This window comes from Chionomys nivalis, chromosome 22 (assembly GCF_950005125.1).
Source record: "Chionomys nivalis chromosome 22, mChiNiv1.1, whole genome shotgun sequence".
Lineage (NCBI taxonomy): Eukaryota > Metazoa > Chordata > Mammalia > Rodentia > Cricetidae > Chionomys > Chionomys nivalis.
In genome coordinates this window covers 29388275-29408381 of record NC_080107.1, presented here as the reverse complement: position 1 = coordinate 29408381, position 20107 = coordinate 29388275, and the positions used below count along the sequence as shown (strand labels likewise).

General features: G+C 36.4%; 1 protein-coding gene across 2 annotated transcripts in view; it reads left to right on the top strand.

The window, feature by feature from the left end:
- The window catches only part of Epc2 (enhancer of polycomb homolog 2), an 88670-nt gene that overhangs the window by 7436 nt on the left and 61127 nt on the right, over window positions 1-20107 (top strand). The gene's annotated exons all lie outside the window — the stretch shown is intronic.

Genomic DNA, 20107 nt, shown 5'->3' with positions numbered 1-20107 from the left:
CTGTATTTCAGATATTTCCTTAACTTTAGTTTTCTTGCATGATCTTTACTGCTGTTAGTCATTGCTATTAACTGTTTCAGTCAGCTTTCTCTTGTCTTGGGTTTGAGTGTAAAATTGTATGGGGGGAGAGAATGAATATACATTTTCCCAATTAGACTAATTGGCATAAGAAAGTTATTATGTTTGTTTTATTTACTACCTTACACAAGCTTGGTATCCAGCAGGAACTCTGTCACAGCTACTTTATATGATGGAGGACTTGTAATATAGGCATTGCCATGGTCATAGCTACTTGGTTGAATTTGATTGTGTGATTGAACATACATCCCTGCATCTTCATTTTAAGTAGAGTGGAAGTGGAGAGATGGTAAAAAATGATAGGACCAGTAGAGGAGGAAGGGCTGATAGGAATAAGTCACAAGGGAGGCTAGTACAGATGGCAGAAATTCTTACAATTTTGGCTTAAAGTTAGTCTTCGATTATTTGCCTTGCCTGTACTATATAAATAGAAGACAACTGTACTATATAAATGGAACAGGACTGTTCTTTGTGGAGTGAATATTATGAAAGTAAATGGTGATCACTTCCAGGTTTCCCTCAGCAGCATTTTCTTTAGCCATCTACTCTTAGGCTCCCTTTTCTCATAAACTAATATTGTGTTGAAATCAGAAGGCTGTAGAGTGAAAATCAGTCTGTAGTTTTTATTTGACCCTCCTTGGGCAAAGGGTGTAAGACTTTGGTTGAACTACAAAGGTAGTTAATAGTACTATAAATATGACAAAATAACCTTGGCCTTTGCCTCTTCTCATGGACAAAATTAAGTGATAACTTCTAAAGGGTCGTTTTTGTTAAGATTTATTTTTATTTAATGCATATGAATGTTTTTGTTCGAGTGTATGTAAGTAAACTGATACATATCTAGTGACCCCAGAAGAGTGTCTGATCCTCTGGACCAGGAGTTACAGGTGGTCATGAGTCGCCATGTGGTGCTGGACTAAACCCCAGTCATTCGCAAGAATAGCAAGTGCTCTTCACCACTGAGCCGTCTCGTCAGCCTCTCAGAGGATAGTTTTAAATTTTAAGAGTTTATTTTTATCAAGACTTAAATCTGCCTTATATGCTGTTTGATAATAATAAAGTAGGAAGGAATGGGAAGAATAAAATATAAAGTATCCCCAAACACATTCTTTCCTATAGTTTCTCCTAGTTTCTCTTTCACCTGCTGATTGAAAAACTATTTTTATTTTTAAAAACTTTAGTTTTAAAAGCACTAGCAAATTAATAATGTATATTTTCCTCTTTCCTTCTCTGTTTTATGACAGTAATTGTTAAATTGACTTAAAAATTAAAAGTTTTGAAATTACTGGCTAGGAGAACTAATTTTTTTAGCTACTTCTAAAGCAGTTATTGGACTCTAAATTAATAGTTGAGTATTTGTATTTGTTTTTCAGTATTTTTTAATTTTAAAGATTGGATAAGTATGAGAGAAAGTAGATTTGTGTGAGGACAGCCTCTCCAGTGGTTGGTAAGCTCAAGAAGAGTGACTGGAGAAGACAGTCTGGAATACTAGTGAGCTCCAGTGTTAGCATATTTAGAAAACTGGAAAACAAGGTTACTGATGAGGGTAGCTATGCTACATATTTTATTCTTGTAATATTTTTCAGCTGGAACATTATTAGCAGTTCAGTCTGTAGTGACTATTGCAGGCAAAATGAGAAGTTTTTACATCTATCCACTGCTCATTAATTTCTGGTCACATTCCAGTTTGGATAATTAAGAAACGATTTCTCTCTAGTTTTCAAATGGAAGTTGTTACACTTGATGTGAGAACCTTTATCTTGGGATTCTCAGCTTTTTTTGTGTGATGAATTCTTTTGGCAGTCTGATGAAACTTCTTAGAATGATACCTTAAATATACAAAATGATAGGAAAGTTATATTGGAAAAATTGAAATAATATTAACATTAAATTAAAGCAGGATGCAGAGTTGGATCTGGTTATGTTAAATTTGAGTAGTGAAGGGTATAAACAGTATTTTGACAAGTAGCATTGTAACATGACATAAAAAGATTTATACTGCTTTTTACTGTCGATCACATTAGTAAAACCAAAAGAAATGTTAAATTTGCTTGAGGTTAGGGCAATTAAAAGATTATTATTTTCTCATCTCATGCATCTCATTCAGTTATTTTCTGTGACTTTTTTGGCGATCTATGATTCCCAAGGAAAAGAAATTTATGAAGGATGCCATAAGAAACTTTGTTGCTTGCTTGTCATATAGGAGATGCATTGATTTCCTGTCCTTTAACATACAGCGCAATGGTTGATTTCCTAGATGGAGAATGAGGTTGTTCACATGCAGTACCTGGTAGGTAGGACATGTGAACTAGCTTAGCAGGACTTGTCAGGTCTTCTGTAGCTCCCCAAGCTAGTGTAAATGGTTTGTTCTCAAATGTTTCCATGTGTCAGATTCTTTGGAAGGTTTATTAAAACAAATTTTGGGGGTTGTATTCTCCAGTGTCTCAATCAATAGGTCTAATATATAGCTTAAGAATTTTCATTTTTAAGACTTTCCCAAGTGTACTAGTTTTTTTTTTCTTCCTGGTGCGACAAAATAATTTACAAAAACAACGTATGAAGGGTAGGGTTTATATTTGATTCATGATTTAAGGAGAGATGCATTGCACTGTGATGGCAAAGGCAGTGCACAGTAGGAGTGTGGGGTGGTTGGTTGGTCACATTGTGACTGACCAGCCAGGAAGCACAGAAGAATGCTGGAGGTATGTTTTTTTCAGTTCACTCACTTAAACCTTTCTGAAAACTCTAGGCGAAGTCATTCTGGGACTTAGGTCACATTCAAGAGCAGTATATGCTAACTATTCGGCTGTCTCTCCAGCCTCTAAATATATAATTTTCTAATTGCAGGATTTCTTCATCAGTGTTTTATGGTTCTTACTGGAGAGAGGTATTTCTTTCATTAAATATGTTTAGTCCTAGGCATTTGTTTTGTGGTCCCCACCCCCCCTTTTTTGGTGGCTGTTGTAAATGATACTGGTTTTGTCATTTTACTACTTGAGATACTTATGGTGTATTGCTCTGCTATTGATTTTATTTTGTTGATTTTGCATTCTGCAATTTTGATGCATTCTAGTGTTTTGGTGTTGTTGGAGCTTCTTGTGTATAAGATCATATCATCTGTAGAGTGACAGTTTAGATACTCTTCTTTTTCTTGATTCTTTGACATCTAGCATTGTGTTGAGTAAAAGCAGTGAAAGTGGCACATTTGTCTTGTTACAGATCTTGGTGTGAAAGCTTTAAACATGTCCTCATTCCTTTAGTGATAGGGGTTGGCTTAGTGTAGGCTACCATTAAATATTGCTGTCTGTTTCTTCTGATCCTAATTTATTTAGCACCTGTCTATGAAGGTTTGAATTTTCTTAAGTGCCTTTTTTGCATCTGTTGAACTGATCATATGGATTTCTAACCTTCAGTTTGTTTATGGTGGAGTGTCACTTTTATTAACTTGCACGCCATGAACTACAGGTGTGGAGTTTTCCACGTGTGGTATCCTTTTGGGTTTCCAGATTAGATTCATGAATCCTTACCCATTTTTCCATCATAACAATATTGCATGTGTGTAAAGATGTCCAGAATATACCAGAAAAGTATGGGGGGTAAAAACAAAACCCGTAGATCTCAGCCACCTTGAGAAGTCCATGATTGGTTTTTGGGGTGAGTGTACTGCTATCTTTGCCTTTTTCTGTATAGGTATCCCTTTAATAAGAGAGAGGGGAACAGATGCCTATTTTGTTTTGCTTTTTAACTTGTTTCTGTTAGATTGAAAATCTGTGAAAAGAATCTCTTTGATTGAGTCTGTGACGTCTTGTCATTTTGGGTTAGTCTAGTCACTGATGTCTATGACGTGGGTGGTGCAGAAACAATCCAGCTTGTATTTGGATCTTTGCTCTAACTTGCGCTTGGGATGAATAGTGGTTCTCAAAAAACAAAGGGACTAAAAGCAGATATGTTTATTAGACCCCTGTGGGCTCTGCGGCACTGATGTAACTAGGTGGTAGTTCAGAGTGTGCATTTGCTGTCAGTCTTCTGTATATCGACAAGTGTTGACATGCAGTCAGTAAGTTTAGTTCTGAATAAAAAAATGTTTCTGGGGCTGGAGAGATGACTGCTCTTTCAGAGGACCTGAGTTCAATTCCCAGCACCTACATGGTGCCTCATAACTTTCTGTAACCTCAGTTTCAGGGGTCTTGATACCCTCACAAGGACATACAAGCAGGCAAAATACTATGCTCATTTTTTAAAAAATTATTCTAGTTAATGTAATTAAAATTAAAGGTCCCTCTCTATGGTTATTAATTACCTTAAGCTTTATTATAGAATTTCCATGGTTTCTAGTGTGTGCTATTTTGTTTGTTTGTATTGGGATCAAATCTAGTTCTTTGCCTATGTTAGACGTAGTGCTCTTCACTGAGTCACATCCCAAGCCCCTAAACTTTCCAATATCCACCATGCCCAATCCAGATGGACATTGAGTTGTTTAAAGAAAAAACAAAGTCATCTTTTCTCTGAAGTTTCTTAGGTGTTGAGGCCTTTGAGTTTCTTGAGATAGGATTCTTGTGTTGCTCTTCTATCATATATCCAAGCTGATATGTGAGCCCGGAGTGTAGGTTATAGGTGTATGCCAGCACACCCCTCTTACGCCTAACATAACTTTCTCTTTGCTGATTTATTGAGCAGAATGTTTGCTGCTTTCATTGTTGTTTATAATTTCATCCTTCCATTCCATTATTTATTTTACTTCTTCTAGGACTTTTCACCATTGCCTCTCACCGCTCTGAAAAAAGAGATTTCCTAAGTACCTTACCATTGCATAGTTTTCCATGTGAACTTTATAATTATTTTGCCAGAATCCAGACAATAGCATTTATATTTGTCTTAGTTAGGGTTTCCATTGCTATGAAGAGACACCATGACTGCAACAACTCTTATAAAGGAAAACATTTAATTAGGTAGCTTACCATTTTCAGGGGCTTAAGTCCTTTATCATCATGGCGGGAAGCAAGGTAGCATTCAGGCAGACATGGTGCTCTTACATCTTGATCTAAAAGCAATGGTCTGTCTCATTGGAAGTGGCTTGAGCATATATGAGACCTCAAAGCCTGCCTCCATAGTGACACACTTCCTTCAATAAGACGACACCTATTCCAGCAATACCATGTCTGGAGGTCATTTTCTTTCAAACCACCACAGTGTTTTTGTTAGGACTCTACATACATTGATAACTCAACTTACAGAGAATTGACTTTTCATCCAAGAACATAGATTGTCTCTTTATGAAGCCTGCTTATCTTTGAGGAATGTTCTTACAGATTTTTTTTATGTTTTCATTGACTTATTTGAATGAGTTTTATGTATTTTTTATTGTAAATAGCATTTCAATATTCCTTCCCACTTGTCATTATATTTATGAACGTGATTGATTTCTTGTAAAAAAGTTTTGTATGTGTACTGTGAGTGCCTAAACATATGTATGTGCACCTGTGCATGTCTGATGCCTTTGGAAGCCAGAAGAGGGCATTCCCTGGAATGACAGTTATATAGACCATTGTGAGCTGCCTGATGTAGGTACTCTGAACCAACCCTAGGTTGTATGCAGGAGTAGCAAGTACTTTGAACCACTGAGCCATCTCTTTAGCCCAAGCTATTGATTTCTATATGTTAATTTCAAATTCTATAACATAACTAAATTACCTAATTGTACTAGGTTTTGCATTGATTCCCTTGGGTTTATTGAGTTAGATATCTGCTAATATAGATCGTTTACCTCTACTTCTCAAACACTAGGCCTCAGATTGTTTTTCCCTTTTTAATTCTGTTAGTAAATACATCTAACTTCAGGTTGAAAAATTGTGGAGAATAATGAGCATTCTTATTTAATGACATTTATATGAATGTCTGTCTCTAAGCAAGTATGTACAACCCAGGGGCTGGGCATGCAGTCAAGGGTAACTTTGACTGTATTAAAAAATAAAAAACTGTAAATTTCTTTAAATTGGATTTTTTTATTTTGTAATTCTATTGTGTGTTTTTTATTTTTCTTTTAATTAACTAATTTATTTTGTATGTGTGTCTGAGTGTATGTCACATGTGTGTGGTGCCTGTGGAGGCCAGAAGAGGAAATTGGATTCTCTAGAGCTAGAGTGACAGGTTGATGAGCACCAGCTTTGTGTACTGGGAACACAGGAAGTTAATAGCTGAGCCATCCTCTCTCTAGTTCCTCCTATGTAGTTCTTGAGGGTGAACTTTGAAAATAACAGTGTTGTGTTGTAATATCACCAGATTATATGCCCCAATAGTATTTCTCTGTTAAATAAGATGTAGATTATTCTTCATTGATTTATAGATGTGGAAAAAAAATAGTTACTTTACATATTAATAACAGAAAATACTACATGTTGTACATGTTATGTGGTACATAAAATGTAACGTGTATATATAAAGTCTTTCATGTCTGTTGTAAATGAGTGTAAATATCTTTAAATGCTTTTTGTTTCTGTAGATTTGCCACATGAGTTCTCCCTTCACTAATGATGAATATTGTGAGACTGTACTCTCCTAGCCTTCTTGGAATGAAGTCTATTTGGCAATGAAGTGTTTACCCTTTTCAAAAATTAATTTAGTTTTATTATTGACAAAGGGTCTTAACAGAGCTTTCACATCTTCTTGACCAAATATGATCACCTCAAAGCTTCTGTAATTCATTCTTCTAAATTACTGACAGATGGAATATGAGTGGCTAGTTCAGGTCATATATCTAGTTGATTCAGTTAACTGTGACTTTGGGCATGTGAGGTGATTGGTTGATGGCCATAATTTGTGGGAGAGAATGGCAGTTTAAAGAATGGGACAGGCACCTGAAGAGATACCTACTGCAATTTTATATTTGGTAGTACAAAATTTAAAGCTATTAATGCCAGTTTGACTATCTGGATTGTTGTTTCTCTTCCTGGTAACTGGTGTCAGACACCTGGATCACCAACGACTGGCTATTTTACTTCACAGTACATGTGTTTTGTGGTAACTTAGTTCTTCATTTCTAAATGACCTTCAGAGTCAACCACCTTCCACCCTCAATCCCTTAAAAGACCTCTTATATTCTTAGTTGAGGCATACTTTTGAATACTATGTGGTTTTCAAAGAATTAGCATATACCTATATTGTATACAGTAACCTATTTAAGCTGGAATTTAGTATTTGAATGATAAACTTATTTATATTTGACTTAGTATATATATGAATTTATGTAATTGGATAGTGTTGGCATTTGTGTCCCTGTAAAACCATGCCACAGTCAGAATCATCAATATAAGTGTTCTCCCTTCTACCTTGAGTTGTAAATAAACAGTCTTCCTATCACTGGAGATTAATGGCACTTTCTAGAGTTTTATGTAAATGTAGCATATTTTCAACCCTCTTGTGGGATTATTCAGATTTTATTGTTTTTAAGATCCATACATATTATGACATTCATCCTCAGGAGACAGGCAGGAGGATTACCACAAATTTGAAGTTACAGGCCTGGCAGTGATACATAGTAAGACACGTTTCCAAAAAGCCTTCTCACTTCTGAAAGGAAGCTTTATTCTTTTTTCTCTTGCTGAATAGTACTCCATTTTATACTTGTACACTAGTTACCTGTTAGGTGACATTTGACTGTTAAAAAATAAATTTGCTATGAGAATAATGGCTTTGGTAAATAAATGCCTTGAGCGAAATGACTTCAGGTAATGGTAGCAAAAGTTTGAAGTGGCAAACTGTTTTCCATGGTGTTTCTATCATAGTGATACCTTTTTGAGGTTTGTATATAGTTGAAAACCTTGTTATGCAAAAATTTGGGATAGAGATTTGGTCTTACCTGGGAGAATGTTTAATATATTAAATATCAGGTCCAATCCTAAGGGTAGACAGTCAAAATGTGCACTTTATAATGTAATTGGTTTATTGTTATGATTCCCTAAGTAGTTCAAATGCTTGCTAGAATTTAAGAATCTTTGATTGGAGAGTAGAACTTCTCACGTTTCTGTTTGTTTGTTGTTGTTTTTCTGCTATAGAACACATAAAGGCTTTGACACATGTATGGGGGTAGTTGTAAGATTATAAAAAGTTGTAAAAAATTCTTTTAATTTAAAAAGTATGATATAATATTGGTAATGGAGAGTGTTGTGGCTAAGGTTAATTGTCAGTTTGACAGGATCTAGAATCACCTGGGAGTCTGGTTTCTGGGCATGTCCAGAACATTCCCAGAACATCTCCAAACATTTCCACCAACTAGAGAGGAAGTATTGAAACCTAAGCCTGTAGGGCCATTCTCAAACTGCCACAACTGGTGTGTCAGACTGCCTGCTAGCCATACCCTTTCCAGCTCTCTCCCAACCACTGTGCCTTAGTTACCGTTCTGTTGCTGTGAAGGTTCGTCATGACTGAGGTAGTTTACAACAGACAGCATTTAATTGGAAGTTGTTCTTAGTTTGGAGGATTAGTTCATTTCCGTCATTGTTGGAAACATTGTGGCAGGCATGGCACAGAGTTTACATCTGATCAACACGTTGCAGGAAGAGGGAGTGTGGAGAGAGACTGGGCCCCTTATGGGCTTTTGAAATCTCAAAGCCCAGTTCCAGTGACAACTTCTCTAGCAAGTCCATACCTTTTCTAAACGGTCTACCAACTGGGAAATAAACATTCAAATATTCAAATATATGAGCCTATGAGGGACCAATCTTAATTCAAACCACCACACAGTAATGCAATTCTTAGTTAAAATTCTTTTTTTGTTTTGTTTTAAATTTTGGTTTTTCAAGACAAGGCCTTACTATGTAGTTCTGGCTGTCCTGGAACTCACTTTGTAGACTAGGCTGGCCTCAAACTCCCTGAGACCCGCCTCAGTTCTTTTTTATTTGTGTGTTGTAGTGGGTATGTTTGAGTGTGCTGGCAGCTGTGTGGAAGCTAGAGAAGGATGTCAGGTATCCTGTGCTACCACTTTCCACCTTATCTCCTCAGGATAGGGTGTCTTACTGAACACCCAACTCCCTTTGTTTTGGTTAGGTTGGCTTGGCAAGCCAGCAGGAATAATCCTCTCTCTCCATCCTCTTCTGCCTTCCCAAGCACTGTGGTTATAGGCACACATATCTACAACTCACTTCAAATTCTTGTCTTCATGCTTGTTGAGCACTTGCCCACTAAGCCATCTCCCAGACCACAAGTCTCTTGACTGTTTTTAAATGTAGGTCTTGAAATACTGTATGGGATTATGTGTCTATTCTTAGTGTTAAAAGGATGGAAGATAATTTCAGAAATAAGTATAAAGCAATGCATAAATTAATCATCAAATAAGTCTTTTTTAAACAAATGTCAGTAACTTGCCTGTTGGTTTGAATCTTTTGCTCATTTCTCTAAATGACATGGATGTTGTTTGTGTTTCCTGTTGTTGGTGTTGAAGATTATGTTCTTAACTAGAATTAGGAAATACATGATTCAAAACAAGGTTTCAGAAAGTTGGATACAGTAACAAAGGACAGATATTTGTTACTTTATCAAGAGGACCAAGTTAATGTTAAAGTAACATAATAGGTTTTTCAAATGTTGATCTATAAGTCAAATTGTTTAGAATGACATTTCCACACAGTGGGATTGCTTCCAGTTTTCCATCTATGTTTACAATGTAACGCATTGCACTAAAGTCCCTTATTCCCACCTTGCCGTCATACACCTCCCAGCTAATTACAATAAAAAGAGAAGCTGGGGATGATTCAGTTCTGAGTCACTTAAAATGTTATCAGCTGTTTTTCAAGAGAGAAAAATCTCTACCCTGTTCTTTAATCTAAAGGGAATTCATTGCAAATGAATACTTAATTTTCTTGATAAACATCCTTAAATATACATTAACAGAAAGAACAAAGTTTGGTAATATAATTATTTCAAACTAAAACTTGTTTCTCTTCCTTCCTTCCTCCCTCCCTCCCTCCCTCCCTCCCTCCCTCCTTCCCTCCCTCCCTCCTTCCTTCCTTCCTTCTTCTTTTTTCTTTTTTTGAGACAGGGTTTCTTTGTGTAGCCCTGGTTGCTCTGAAATTCACTTTGTAGATTGGGCTAGTTTCAACTCAGAGCTCCACCTGCCTCTGCCTCTGCTGGGATTAAAAGCTCGGTGCGTCACCACCGAGCACTTGTATGTTTCTTAAGGAGGCAATATTAATGAAATAAGTAAATGCTACCTTCAAAGACAGTGTATGGTTAAAAAAAATAGCCCCCAGATATTTTGAGGAACATTTTTATAAACATTAATTTTAATAATTTATGGCTATACCTTTTGATATGTGGGATTTCCCTCTGTGTGTTGTGAATATCATTGGTTAATAAAGGAACTGCTTTGGGCCTATAGTGAACAGAGCTGTGGGGGTGGAACTAAAGGGAATGCTGGGAGAAAGGAGGCAGAGTCAAACAGAAGCCATGGAGCTGCCAGAGACAGGTGTGCTGAAACTTTGCTGGTAGGCCACGACCTCGTGGTGATGCACAGATTAATGGAGATGAGTTAAATTAATATGTAAGAGTTAGCCAATAAGAAGCTAGAGCAAATGGGCCAAGCAGTGATTTAAATGATACAGTTTCTGTGTGATTATTTCAGAGGTAAGCGGCTGGGAAACAACAAGCGGCTCCTCACTACAACCTTTGTCAAAATACAAATATGTTACTAGAAAATTAAGGAAAAGAGATAAAAAATACAAAAGCACATATTTTAAACCTTTGGTTGCACCAAATTGCTACCAGATTGCTTTTAAAGTTTCCAAATGTTTATTCGGAAGTTTTGTGATTACAGAGGACCACATTCTATGAGCTGTTCTGCTTTAAGCGAGTGGTTCTTAAACTGGTGGTTCTCAGAGTGTAGTCTTCAACCCCCAGCATCATTATCTTGTGGGAACTTGTTAGAAATGTGCAATGTCTAACTTCATCCCAGATGTCCTAAATCAAAGACTGAAGTTCATATTAGAGTTTGTTGAAACAGTTCGTCAGATCATCCTAATGGTCACAAATGTTTGAGAGCCATGATTGAATTTTCTCCATTTCAAAATCTAGGATGTGCTTAGTCAGAACTGGAGATCACTCTTACTAAGTCTTAATTCTTTGAATGCCGATTTTGTAAATAGAAGACTTAAAGGTTGGGTTGGTTATGACATTTTAATCACACACACACACACACACGTGCACACGCATGCCTGCATCTGTACAGGTTTTGGAGATTAAACCAGGGCCTTAGTTATGCGAGTGCTTTATCACTGGGTTACAGCCCTGTTAACAGATTCTTAGGAAATAATAGGTGTAATTGGAATTCAAGATTATACTGTTGAACTATGTGCTAAGTGAAAAGGAAGAGTCAAGCCTTATCCCTCTAGGATCATGAAGAGTCATGACCCCCAGCTCCACCGTCACTTTTTAATCTCCCAAGCCATATATATCATATGGATGACACTGCCACATTTGACTGCCGGCTTGGGATGAACTCTTGTCCTCTTAGGTCATAATAGCACGAGCTTAGTGTGCTGTTATTTTCTAGGAGCTGAAAACTCTTAGGCCTTTTTCTTTCACAGGTTGGAAGCTTAGCTGCATAGGTTTTTGCCCTCAGGGCACTTCCCTTTGTTCTAGTGCAGAGTAGGCATCTCCCTAATGACATCACTCTCCTTTGTGTTACAGTCTTTCTGTACCTGTCTTCCCACTGTAAGCTTCCTATTGCACTTTTTCTCTCCAAATTATACAGTTGTACAACCATACAATCTGATCTGTATTTCTTTCTGTACTTCTTGTTATGTTTCATTGCAAATCTGCGTAAGAGCTATTGGTAATAACTATACCACTGATTAAACTTATGTTTTCTTGAATTTGCCAAAAAAATATCTTTAATTTTGCCCAGATAAGTTCTTAGGACAAGGGCAGAAGGCAGCCAGATTCTTTACCAACATACCAAATAAATGGCTTCTACCCCAATTATTAATATTGCTCCCCTATGAAACCTCTTCAGTAGGACTTATGCTACCAGAATTATTCTCAGCATTGCTATCTTCCAGACTGCTATTGGAACAGCTGCATAAGCTTTACTTACAGCATTGAACCCCTTCTTAAGTCCACACTTCCAGAGTCTTCCTCCAGGAAAGAACATGGCTCAGTTTTTTCACAGCAACAACCCACTCTTCTGGTGCCAGATGCTGTATCAGTTACTTTTCTGTTGCTGTGCAAAAGCACCATGACCAAGACAATTTATAGAAAGAAGAGATTTTTTTGGCCTTGTTATTCCAGAAATAGTGTCCCCAGTGACAGGGGAAGCATGACAATATCTGGCTGTAATAGGAAGCTTAAAGAGTACATGTTCAAATGCAAAACAGAACCACAGAGTGTAAACTGGAAGTGGGGTGAGGTTGTGACCTCTCAAAGCGCCCCCCACCGCCACCGCACATGCATGTTCTCCAGCAAGGCTCTACCTCCTACAGTTTCTACATCCTCCCCAAACAGCATCACCAATCAGGAACCAAGTGTTCAGATATGTGAGCCTGGAAGAGGTGGGGAGCATTTCTTACTCAGATTACCACAAGTGATACTTATAGCTGAGTCACATGGTGGTTCTAGTTTTTTAAAGTAACCTCTATACTGATTTCCATAATCGTTGTACTAGTTTGCACTCCCACTAGCAGTGAATAAGGTTTCCTCTGTTCTCACATCTTTATCAGCATTTGTTGTGCCCGCCCGGCCGCCCTCTGTCCCTCCCTCTGTCCCTCCGTCCCTCCGTCCCTTCCTCCCTCCCTCCCTCCCTCTTCCTGATTTTGTGAAGCAGGTTTTCTCTGCATAGCCCTGGCTCTGAAGACCAAGCCATATTTGAGCTGACAGAGGTCCACTTGCCTCTGCCTCCCAAGTGCTGAGATTAAAAGGCGTGTGCCACCACCCACTTAGATTTGACACTTTAAAAATTATTTTTATCCCATTGAGTTTTATTTTGATGGGTGGTAGATATTTTTGTACTCTCATGAATGTTCTTAACATTTGTTTCAGGGGAGGGTATAGCTGAATTACTTGTAAATAGTTTAATACCTTTAGGTTTTACTCTATTAATTTGTTAAGGATTCTGGATCTACTCTGTTGTCCCACCTTCTTTAAGCTCTTTCTTCTCTCTCATGTTCCCTGTCTAGTGTTATGACCTACAAACACACAAATAAGTGCATACACATATTTAAATTTATTTTCTGCTCATCTTTGAGAGAAAATGTGGTATTTGTCTTTCTGAGTCTCGTTTTCTGTAGCATTAATTTCTTCCAGTTGCATCCATTTTTGGCTGGAGGTGATTTTAATTCACCACTGGGCTGAAAGTCAGATTTAAAATGTTCTAGAACTGCAAATTTAATTAGAATAGGAAAATGACTTCTAGAGTTTTGTTTGTCTTTGTTTCTTGTCTATCTTTCTCCATGTGTTCCTTTCTTTGATTTTGAGTGAAACTGCTAAATACATGTAAATAGTTTGAAAGTGCTGATTGCTTTTTGTAATACCTGCCCTTTGAGATAATGTAGAAAACACTAAAAGACTTGGACAAGGACACTAGGAACCAATTGCAATACCTGATATTTGGACACATTTTTCTCAGACCGTTTCTTCTCTTTTTCTGTGTTTCTTTTTAATATTTCATTCACACATATTGCCATCTCTCATTCTGTGCACATCACTACTTACTGAGATTATCCTGCTGTATGACTTGGTTTCCTACTTTTTCTACTTAATGCAAAATCATTTTAAAATGTCTTTAGATTAAGCCAGATTTATACTTGGGAGGCAGAGGCAGGTAGATCTGGCCAAGTTCAAGTCTATCCTTTTCTATATAGCAAGTTCCAAGATACCTGTAGCTGTCTATAGCTACATAGTGAGACCTTTTATCAAAAATAGAAGTTCTTAAATTTTTCAAAAAGTGTTAAATGGCAGTGTAACAGTTTCATGTGGACTGCAAAAATAGAATTACTCTAGTACTATAGATAGGTCACTTCCAGTTACAATAATTGCACGATAATAAATTAACTGTTAGTTTATTAAGGTAACATCACAATATTACCTTTTGTTTTGTTCATTTCATAGATTTCTTTTCCTAGATCTTGAAGTTTATAGAATACTCTGAACACAATATTTCCTGCACAGGTCTGTGTTTTAATAATGATTATACCACTGTAAATACTGCACCAGTAATGATCATTATGTGCATGATGATTTTATTCCATTTTTAACCTGCATGCTTTTATTTACACTAACTAGACACTCAAGTAAAATGGTGACCAGAAGTAGTGAGTTTTGCGGTATTTGACTTGTGCTGCCTTTGGTTACATAATGTGATGTTAGAGGTGAATTTTCTATGGTTGTTTGTCTTCTATCAAGTTGAGGAAGTTCCTGTGTTTGAAATTTTAAATATAGATGAGTTACTAAAAGGTTTTCAAAAGTACTTAAACATTTTAATTTTTCTAGGGTTTTTTTTGCTCTTCTTAAAATTCCATTGTTTTGTTTTTCATGCCTTTCCTATAAAAGTATGCAACATTCCTTGTGTTATGCAGTGAACTGTCCTGAGTACTGTAATAAGTTATATTATGATTTCCACAGTAATCTTAGGGCTGTTAATAGTCTCACAGTGTGCTTATCTTTGCTTTGTCCTTCTTGTTTATCAGATATGGGAAGGTTTTTTTTGTGGCTTTTTTTTCTCAAGTAAGTAAGTACTTTGCTGCTTTTTCTTTCCTGCTTCCATCTTAATTTCCTTTAAAATGTATTATTTTCCCACTTGATTGTGTCCTGTTAGGATTAGATTTTTTTTTTCATTTTCATTTTTTTCTATTTTTTTTTCTTAATAGTTTCATGATACCTGTCTTCTGAGTTCAAAGATTGTTCTGGTTGGTTAAGTCTGTTATTGAGCTTCTTAAGTTCTCAATGCAGGTTTTGTTTTGATTTTTTTTCCCTTAAAGCTCCAAGGTTCTTTTTGGTGTTTACTGTAGTTTACTTTTCTGTTGCGTTGATGAACTACTCTGGCCAAAAGCAACTTGCTGGGGAAAGTGTTTTCCCTTTGGTTATTGAGGGAAGCCAAGGAAGGGACTTAAGCAGAGACCATGGAAGCTGCTTTTAGGCTTCTTCTGGCTTGTTCAGCAGCTGTCTTCCCTAGAGTGGTACCTCCCACAATGGCCTAATATCCTCCACCATCTATTAAAAATCAAGAAAATGCTTCACAGACTAGCCTGCTGGCTAGCCTAACTTTAGGTTTGTGTCAGTTGACAACTGAAGCTAACTATGATGGTATTTTATTATTTTTTTTGAGATAAGACTTAGTTACATAGTATAGGCTGACTTTGAACTCTTTCCTTACCTCTGTGTATTGAGATTGTAAGTGTGTCACTAGGCCTAGTTTTCTTTCTTTCTTCCTTTCTTTTTATAGTAATTTTGTTCACTTCCCTGATACTATCATTTGGCACATCCCTTGCCTTCCTAATTTCATTTATTTGCCTGTGAGTGTTCTCTTGTTTGTATTGCATCTATCTCCAAGACAGTGCCTTTAAAATTCTTATTAGTGTGTAAATTTCTGTTGATTCAGTTTTTTTTCCTCCTTGACTCATTGATTCATTTTTTTTCCCTTGGGTTATACTTCCCAGATTTTTTATGCCCCCCCCTCTTTTTCTCTTTCTCTGTCAGTTGAACATTTGAGGAAGCAGCCACCTCTTGTGAACTGACTTTGTGTGGGGGAAGACCTTAACTAATCAGTCCAGCTGGCGATTCTGAGGGTCTCCCAAAACTTTTTAAAGCTGTATGACTTTCTTTAGGTACTCGAAATTGTATGTACCCTCTGATGTCTGTCTTATGTACTACTGATTCTCCAATCTTGTGGCAGGATGTAGAACTGTTTTCTCAGTAGCCCTGGGTATATAAAGTTGTTAATGAAATGGATGCTCTAAGATAGGCATGGAAAACTTTCCATATGGGCAGAATGTTGTTTAAATGTTTTGCTTATTCCCTTTTTTCCAAAAACACAGACTATGTTGAATGTGGTGGTACACTTGGGAGGCAGACAGATGCAGGTGGATCTCTCTAGGAGTTTGAGGCCAGCCTGGTCTACAGTGTGGCAACGGGGTGGGGTGGGGGGCTATATAATAGACCTTGCTTGATCTGTTAATTTATACTTTGTATTTCAAGGAGATTTCTTGAAATGTGATTTGTTGTTAACTTTATTCTTTTTCTTTAAAAAACAGGATCTTGCTATATAATCTAGCCTGAACTTGAACTTTAGGTCTTTCTGCTTCTGCCTCTTAAATATTAGGATTAAAATAGTCAGGCTCCAGTATTCCCAGGTCTTTGTTGTTACTTTGACAAAGTTTTTGCTGTGTAGTTCAAACTGGCCTCAAACACCTAATCTTTCTACCTCCGGTTTCTAGGAGTCTCCATGGAAGTCCGGTGCCCACAGATAACAGAAGAGGGCATCAAATTTGCAGGAACGAGAGTTCCAAATAGTAGTGAGAGTCACTGTGTGGGTGCTGAGAACCAAACCCAGGTCCTCCGCAAGAGCTCCAAGTACCTTTAAATACCGAGCCTTCTCTCCGTCTGCCCTACCTTCTTTTTGAGAGATGAAGGAAATAATAGCTGAGCTTTTATTTTTAGAGACAAATTTTGTCTCTAAGTTAAAATACCGGAGGAGTGTTGTAGTCTTGTTTTTCAATTTCTGGCTACAACTCTGTTATCTGCCAACTCTTCTAATAAAATAATTTCTGATCTACTTTAAAAATTTTTGTTTAGAACTGTAAATAGTTTAGTAAACAAGTGATTTCAAGCAGGAGGCCCTTTGTTCACCAAATTGAATAAATGTCTTAATGTTTATGAATTAACATGTTTTAAAAATGTTTTGATAATTTTAATACTTTAAAGCTTGATGATATTAATGATTTAAAATGTTTTATATTTGGAGGAAAGTGACATTTCTATTAGATGAATCCAGATTTTAAAACATGCTGCCATTCAATCTAAATCCCTCTTATTACTGTCCATGTTGCAGACTGTTAGTATTATAAGATCATGGTTTCTCATCTCTACTGTAGCAGATGTCCTTGTCTTGTGAGGATAGAATAGTCAAACAACACTATAACCAGAGCCCTGAAATTTGATTCTTTAATATGCATGTAATTTATCTAAGAACAGATCACTTGTTTCTTGAATCTTAAGGTTATTGTGAGTTTGTGATTGTCAATGGTCTCTAAAAGCTAGAAAGCACTATGTAACTGTAGGAAGGTGTTACTGTGGGTCTGACTTTCTGTGACCATAAGGTGAGTTACTCAGCAAGGTTATAACAAAATACAGCCTTAGGTACTAGACATTACTTATCCAAAGCTTTGCCTTCCAGAATGCAGTTTGTGTTGTTTTTATGTTATCCTCATAATCATTTGGTTGACTCAAATTTGTACCATTAATATAGGATAGTATTAGTTGTTAATATATGAGAAAATGTAATTGGTGAGCTTGGGGTCCTACCTTGTGAAGAAAAGTGCATTGAAAGTGTGGAGACAACTAGTCCTGTCCTCAACTACCTAGCTTTTGTTGCTAGGCTGCACCTATATCCATTTTGTTCATGTTGTTTTTGCTGCATGGGATTTTTTTTTTTTTTGCTTTGTCAAATTGTCAGTCTTCCTAAGAGTCTCAATATAGATATTATATATAGATTATTATATATAGATATATAATCTAATTATATAATATATATTACATTCTTTGGGCATCTTTTCTGTTCTCTTGAAACAGTGGTTTGACTATTGAGAGGAGACATACTTGTCAGGTTCAAATAGGATTGTAACCTGAGTGTTTCACTTCTATCAAACAAGCTTCTTAATAGCAGAGACTGTGCTCATTCACTCTCAGATTTTTGAGTGACAAGATAATATCAGTGTACTAACTGGTTCACTTAAACTTGTTAAAAGGATGACTGATAATAACTAATTTCAAATTTATTTGTTTTATCATCTAATCTTTATTTGTATTAGTATAGTATACTTCTGTATCTTGAAGCTCAGTTTATTTTTGTATGTGTGTGTGTGCTGTGTGTATTAGTGTTTGAATATGTTTGAAAAGCTTAAATAGCATTTAAGGTCTTACAATATTTATATTAAATTGGTCAGTGCTTTCACATAGAATAGGAGAAAAGAAGAAACATAGAAAGGAGGGCACTGGCGAGAAGATGAGTAGTCTCAGCTGTATGTTCCAGACCTGGATAAGGAGTGAGGGTGATGAGTGAGTTTCATAGGAAAGTGGAGAGGTTGAAAAACTGAAGCTTTTCTTAAAATTGGGGAACAAACTGTTGATAACAGATTGGAGATATATGGGGAATTAAGGTTGGAAAGTAGAAGTTGTTTCTCTTCAGGAGAGGGCCAGGATTTTGAGAGGCAGAAGTAGGTAGGAGGATGCAGAGGAAAAGGTAAAAAATGTTAGAATTTTACAGGTCCCTCTTTTTGCCTCCCATCACCTGTACCATAATTTGACAATGAACAAAGGAAATTTACTGCTTTGTATTAACTCTTGATTTATTTGTGTCATGATCTTCATCAGTATCTCTCATAAAAGTGGGAGTAGCCAAGTCTTACTTGTACCATCAGTGTTGTTGGCATCACCAAAATATCTGTGGTTAGAAGCTCTATGCTTCAATTCCCCTTGGCTGTAGGCTTGTGAGACAGATGGACTTTAGACATGCCTTCCTATTTTTTCAGAGCATATTATGTCTACCACATTGTTCAGTAAGTCTACTATCAAAGTAAATGACTTTGATTTTTTCTAAATGTCTTACCACATATCTTGCTTTTATAATATAATCCATCTGAATTATTTTTTTCAGTTCTAACATTTTGTCTTTATGATATTCTTGATACTCACTAAATTTGGCAATATTCTTTTGCATGTGATATCTCTTCAAATCATAGTTTTCAAAAGTTTGGATAGATTTCCCAAAAGTGCAGTGCCTTCCTATGTGCTTTGACATACTAGTCATCTGCCACTGTTTGATGACTAATCCTTTTCTTCCGCAAGTTTCCTTTGGACGCTTTCCTTTCCTTTTCTTCTCAGCTCTTATAAAAGCCATGCTAGTACTTAAAAAATAATAGCTAAGGGACTATATTTACTTTTATTATGAACATTAATTGACAGAAAAGCAAAAATCCCTTCCGCACCTCAACTGCCAATGCAACTCAAATGGGTTGTTGCCAACTTACAGAATGCAGCAGATGATGTTTGAGGCATGACCAAGGTGTGGAAGGAAGTATTTTAATAATCAAGTATATTGCCTTTTGAATAACATTAAACACCTATTGTTTGTAATAGTTGGCTAAAATATTGATAATTGCTGCATGTCACTTACCATACTGCCATGAGCACGTGTAATGTCTGATGGTGTAAATTGGATTGTGCTTGGAACGCGACACTGTAAAGGTGCATACCACCTTCAGACTGAACCCATGTATACATACAAATAGTGAGACTATAAAGTTTATTTTGAATGACACTGTGATGGTATTTAATGTATAAAGTACATGGTTGAGAACCACTCACTTGAATTATTAAATATTATCAAGATCTCTTAATATTTTAAGTAAGGTTATGATTTTGTGTTAGGTCATATTCATAGTTACCTTGTTTATTGTCAGCCTGTGGTTGTGACTGTGCCTGGGACTGGGCACCCCTACACAAGACATGAGTGAAGTTACTATCTAATTTCTTAGATCCTGTAGAACTTCACAAATTAAAATGGTATAAAATGATAGTGTTAAGAATTTGACTTTGCTTGTACATAGCCAAGTTCATATCTGTTTCGCCACTTAGAATTATGTAGCCATGACAAGTTATTAAGCACATTTAACAGCTCGGTTTTTGTGTCAACAATACATTTTTGCATTCTCTGAAATATTAGGAATATAGTAGGTTTAATTTATTAAATATATATTTAACTGTTTTTGTATGTACTGTTTTGTGTAATTTATAGATGTAAATACTTATAGAAGAAGCAGAAATAGCT